The sequence below is a fragment of the Paramormyrops kingsleyae genome, unplaced genomic scaffold (assembly GCF_048594095.1).
Source record: "Paramormyrops kingsleyae isolate MSU_618 unplaced genomic scaffold, PKINGS_0.4 ups26, whole genome shotgun sequence".
NCBI classification, from domain to species: domain Eukaryota; kingdom Metazoa; phylum Chordata; class Actinopteri; order Osteoglossiformes; family Mormyridae; genus Paramormyrops; species Paramormyrops kingsleyae.
In genome coordinates, this window is record NW_027325964.1 from 3,110,938 (window position 1) to 3,116,937 (window position 6,000).

Sequence of the window (6,000 nt, forward strand, 5' to 3'; positions counted from 1 at the left end):
ATGAAACCTGCGCTTCCCCTACAAGAGTTCAACCTACCATTATAGGAAAACGTGTTTTCGTGAAGAAATCATGACAAACTAACACAAAATGAAGATTTCATTATAACTTGACATTCTGAGTTGTTTTCATGAAACCTGCGCTTCCCCTACAAGAGTTCGACCTACCATTATAGGAAAACGTGTTTTCGTGAAGAAATCATGACAAACTAACACAAAATGAAGATTTCATTATAACTTGACATTCTGAGTTGTTTTCATGAAACCTGCGCTTCCCCTACAAGAGTTCGACCTACCATTATAGGAAAACGTGTTTTCGTGAAGAAATCATGACAAACTAACACAAAATGAAGATTTCATTATAACTTGACATTCTGAGTTGTTTTCATGAAACCTGCGCTTCCCCTACAAGAGTTCGACCTACCATTATAGGAAAACGTGTTTTCGTGAAGAAATCATGACAAACTAACACAAAATGAAGATTTCATTATAACTTGACATTCTGAGTGGTTCTCATGAAACCTGCGCTTCCCCTACAAGAGTTCAACCTACCATTATAGGAAAACGTGTTTTCGTGAAGAAATCATGACAAACTAACACAAAATGAAGATTTCATTATAACTTGACATTCTGAGTTGTTTTCATGAATCCTGCGCTTCCCCTACAAGAGTTCAACCTACCATTATAGGAAAACGTGTTTTCGTGAAGAAATCATGACAAACTAACACAAAATGAAGATTTCATTATAACTTGACATTCTGAGTTGTTTTCATGAAACCTGCGCTTCCCCTACAAGAGTTCAACCTACCATTATAGGAAAACGTGTTTTCGTGAAGAAATCATGACAAACTAACACAAAATGAAGATTTCATTATAACTTGACATTCTGAGTTGTTTTCATGAAACCTGCGCTTCCCCTACACGAGTTCAACCTACCATTATAGGAAAACGTGTTTTCGTGAAGAAATCATGACAAACTAACACAAAATGAAGATTTCATTATAACTTGACATTCTGAGTTGTTTTCATGAAACCTGCGCTTCCCCTATAAGAGTTCAACGTAACATTATAGGAAAACGTGTTTTCGTGAAGAAATCATGACAAACTAACACAAAATGAAGATTTCATTATAACTTGACATTCTGAGTTGTTTTCATGAATCCTGCGCTTCCCCTACAAGAGTTCAACCTACCATTATAGGAAAACGTGTTTTCTTGAAGAAATCATGACAAACTAACACAAAATGAAGATTTCATTATAACTTGACAGTCTGAGTTGGTTTCATGAATCCTGCGCTTCCCCTACAAGAGTTCAACCTACCATTATAGGAAAACGTGTTTTCGTGAAGAAATCATGACAAACTAACACAAAATGAAGATTTCATTATAACTTGACATTCTGAGTGGTTCTCATGAAACCTGCGCTTCCCCTACAAGAGTTCAACCTACCATTATAGGAAAACGAGTTTTCGTGAAGAAATCATGACAAACTAACACAAAATGAAGATTTCATTATAACTTGACATTCTGAGTGGTTCTCATGAAACCTGCGCTTCCCCTACAAGAGTTCAACCTACCATTATAGGAAAACTTGTTTTCGTGAAGAAATCATGACAAACTAACACAAAATGAAGATTTCATTATAACTTGACATTCTGAGTTGTTTTCATGAAACCTGCGCTTCCCCTATAAAAGTTCAACCTACCATTATAGGAAAACGTGTTTTCGTGAAGAAATCATGACAAACTAACACAAAATGAAGATTTCATTATAACTTGACATTCTGAGTGGTTCTCATGAAACCTGCGCTTCCCCTACAAGAGTTCAACCTACCATTATAGGAAAACGTGTTTTCGTGAAGAAATCATGACAAACTAACACAAAATGAAGATTTCATTATAACTTGACATTCTGAGTTGTTTTCATGAATCCTGCGCTTCCCCTACAAGAGTTCAACCTACCATTATAGGAAAACGTGTTTTCGTGAAGAAATCATGACAAACTAACACAAAATGAAGATTTCATTATAACTTGACATTCTGAGTGGTTCTCATGAAACCTGCGCTTCCCCTACAAGAGTTCAACCTACCATTATAGGAAAACGTGTTTTCGTGAAGAAATCATGACAAACTAACACAAAATGAAAATTTCATTATAACTTGACATTCTGAGTTGTTTTCATGAATCCTGCGCTTCCCCTACAAGAGTTCAACCTACCATTATAGGAAAACGTGTTTTCGTGAAGAAATCATGACAAACTAACACAAAATGAAGATTTCATTATAACTTGACATTCTGAGTTGTTTTCATGAAACCTGCGCTTCCCCAACAAGAGTTCAACCTACCATTATAGGAAAACGTGTTTTCGTGAAGAAATCATGACAAACTAACACAAAATGAAGATTTCATTATAACTTGACATTCTGAGTTGTTTTCATGAAACCTGCGCTTCCCCTACAAGAGTTCAACCTACCATTATAGGAAAACGTGTTTTCGTGAAGAAATCATGACAAACTAACACAAAATGAAGATTTCATTATAACTTGACATTCTGAGTTGTTTTCATGAAACCTGCGCTTCCCCTATAAGAGTTCAACCTACCATTATAGGAAAACGTGTTTTCGTGAAGAAATCATGACAAACTAACACAAAATGAAGATTTCATTATAACTTGACATTCTGAGTTGTTTTCATGAATCCTGCGCTTCCCCTACAAGAGTTCAACCTACCATTATAGGAAAACGTGTTGTCTTGAAGAAATCATGACAAACTAACACAAAATGAAGATTTCATTATAACTTGACATTCTGAGTTGTTTTCATGAAACCTGCGCTTCCCCTATAAGAGTTCAACCTACCATTATAGGAAACCGTGTTTTCGTGAAGAAATCATGACAAACTAACACAAAATGAAGATTTCATTATAACTTGACATTCTGAGTTGTTTTCATGAATCCTGCGCTTCCCCTACAAGAGTTCAACCTACCATTATAGGAAAACGTGTTTTCTTGAAGAAATCATGACAAACTAACACAAAATGAAGATTTCATTATAACTTGACATTCTGAGTTGTTTTCATGAAACCTGCGCTTCCCCTACAAGTGTTCGACCTACCATTATAGGAAAACATGTTTTCGTGAAGAAATCATGACAAACTAACACAAAATGAAGATTTCATTATAACTTGACATTCTGAGTTGTTTTCATGAAACCTGCGCTTCCCCTACAAGAGTTCAACCTACCATTATAGGAAAACGTGTTTTCGTGAAGAAATCATGACAAACTAACACAAAATGAAGATTTCATTATAACTTGACATTCTGAGTTGTTTTCATGAAACCTGCGCTTCCCCTACAAGAGTTCAACCTACCATTATAGGAAAACGTGTTTTCGTGAAGAAATCATGACAAACTAACACAAAATGAAGATTTCATTATAACTTGACATTCTGAGTTGTTTTCATGAAACCTGCGCTTCCCCTACAAGAGTTCAACCTACCATTATAGGAAAACGTGTTTTCGTGAAGAAATCATGACAAACTAACACAAAATGAAGATTTCATTATAACTTGACAGTCTGAGTTGGTTTCATGAATCCTGCGCTTCCCCTACAAGAGTTCGACCTACCATTATAGGAAAACGTGTTTTCGTGAAGAAATCATGACAAACTAACACAAAATGAAGATTTCATTATAACTTGACATTCTGAGTTGTTTTCATGAAACCTGCGCTTCCCCTACAAGAGTTCAACCTACCATTATTGGAAAACGTGTTTTCGTGAAGAAATCATGACAAACTAACACAAAATGAAGATTTCATTATAACTTGACATTCTGAGTTGTTTTCATGAAACCTGCGCTTCCCCTACAAGAGTTCAACCTAGCATTATAGGAAAACGTGTTTTCGTGAAGAAATCATGACAAACTAACACAAAATGAAGATTTCATTATAACTTGACATTCTGAGTTGTTTTCATGAAACCTGCGCTTCCCCTACAAGAGTTCAACCTACCATTATAGGAAAACGTGTTTTCGTGAAGAAATCATGACAAACTAACACAAAATGAAGATTTCATTATAACTTGACATTCTGAGTTGTTTTCATGAAACCTGCGCTTCCCCTATAAGAGTTCAACCTACCATTATAGGAAAACGTGTTTTCGTGAAGAAATCATGACAAACTAACACAAAATGAAGATTTCATTATAACTTGACATTCTGAGTTGTTTTCATGAATCCTGCGCTTCCCCTACAAGAGTTCAACCTACCATTATAGGAAAACGTGTTGTCTTGAAGAAATCATGACAAACTAACACAAAATGAAGATTTCATTATAACTTGACATTCTGAGTTGTTTTCATGAAACCTGCGCTTCCCCTACAAGAGTTCGACCTACCATTATAGGAAAACATGTTTTCGTGAAGAAATCATGACAAACTAACACAAAATGAGGATTTCATTATAACTTGACATTCTGAGTTGTTTTCATGAAACCTGCGCTTCCCCTACAAGAGTTCAACCTACCATTATAGGAAAACGTGTTTTCGTGAAGAAATCATGACAAACTAACACAAAATGAAGATTTCATTATAACTTGACATTCTGAGTTGTTTTCATGAAACCTGCGCTTCCCCTACAAGAGTTCAACCTAGCATTATAGGAAAACGTGTTTTCGTGAAGAAATCATGACAAACTAACACAAAATGAAGATTTCATTATAACTTGACATTCTGAGTTGTTTTCATGAAACCTGCGCTTCCCCTACAAGAGTTCGACCTACCATTATAGGAAAACGTGTTTTCGTGAAGAAATCATGACAAACTAACACAAAATGAAGATTTCATTATAACTTGACATTCTGAGTTGTTTTCATGAAACCTGCGCTTCCCCTACAAGAGTTCGACCTACCATTATAGGAAAACGTGTTTTCGTGAAGAAATCATGACAAACTAACACAAAATGAAGATTTCATTATAACTTGACATTCTGAGTTGTTTTCATGAAACCTGCGCTTCCCCTACAAGAGTTCAACCTACCATTATAGGAAAACGTGTTTTCGTGAAGAAATCATGACAAACTAACACAAAATGAAGATTTCATTATAACTTGACATTCTGAGTTGTTTTCATGAATCCTGCGCTTCCCCTACAAGAGTTCGACCTACCATTATAGGAAAACGTGTTTTCGTGAAGAAATCATGACAAACTAACACAAAATGAAGATTTCATTATAACTTGACATTCTGAGTTGTTTTCATGAAACCTGCGCTTCCCCTATAAGAGTTCAACCTACCATTATAGGAAAACGTGTTTTCGTGAAGAAATCATGACAAACTAACACAAAATGAAGATTTCATTATAACTTGACAGTCTGAGTTGGTTTCATGAATCCTGCGCTTCCCCTACAAGAGTTCGACCTACCATTATAGGAAAACGTGTTTTCGTGAAGAAATCATGACAAACTAACACAAAATGAAGATTTCATTATAACTTGACATTCTGAGTTGTTTTCATGAAACCTGCGCTTCCCCTACAAGAGTTCAACCTACCATTATAGGAAAACGTGTTTTCGTGAAGAAATCATGACAAACTAACACAAAATGAAGATTTCATTATAACTTGACATTCTGAGTTGTTTTCATGAAACCTGCGCTTCCCCTACAAGAGTTCAACCTAGCATTATAGGAAAACGTGTTTTCGTGAAGAAATCATGACAAACTAACACAAAATGAAGATTTCATTATAACTTGACATTCTGAGTTGTTTTCATGAAACCTGCGCTTCCCCTACAAGAGTTCAACCTAGCATTATAGGAAAACGTGTTTTCGTGAAGAAATCATGACAAACTAACACAAAATGAAGATTTCATTATAACTTGACATTCTGAGTTGTTTTCATGAAACCTGCGCTTCCCCTACAAGAGTTCCACCTACCATTATAGGAAAACGTGTTTTCGTGAAGAAATCATGACAAACTAACACAAAATGAAGATTTCATTATAACTTGAC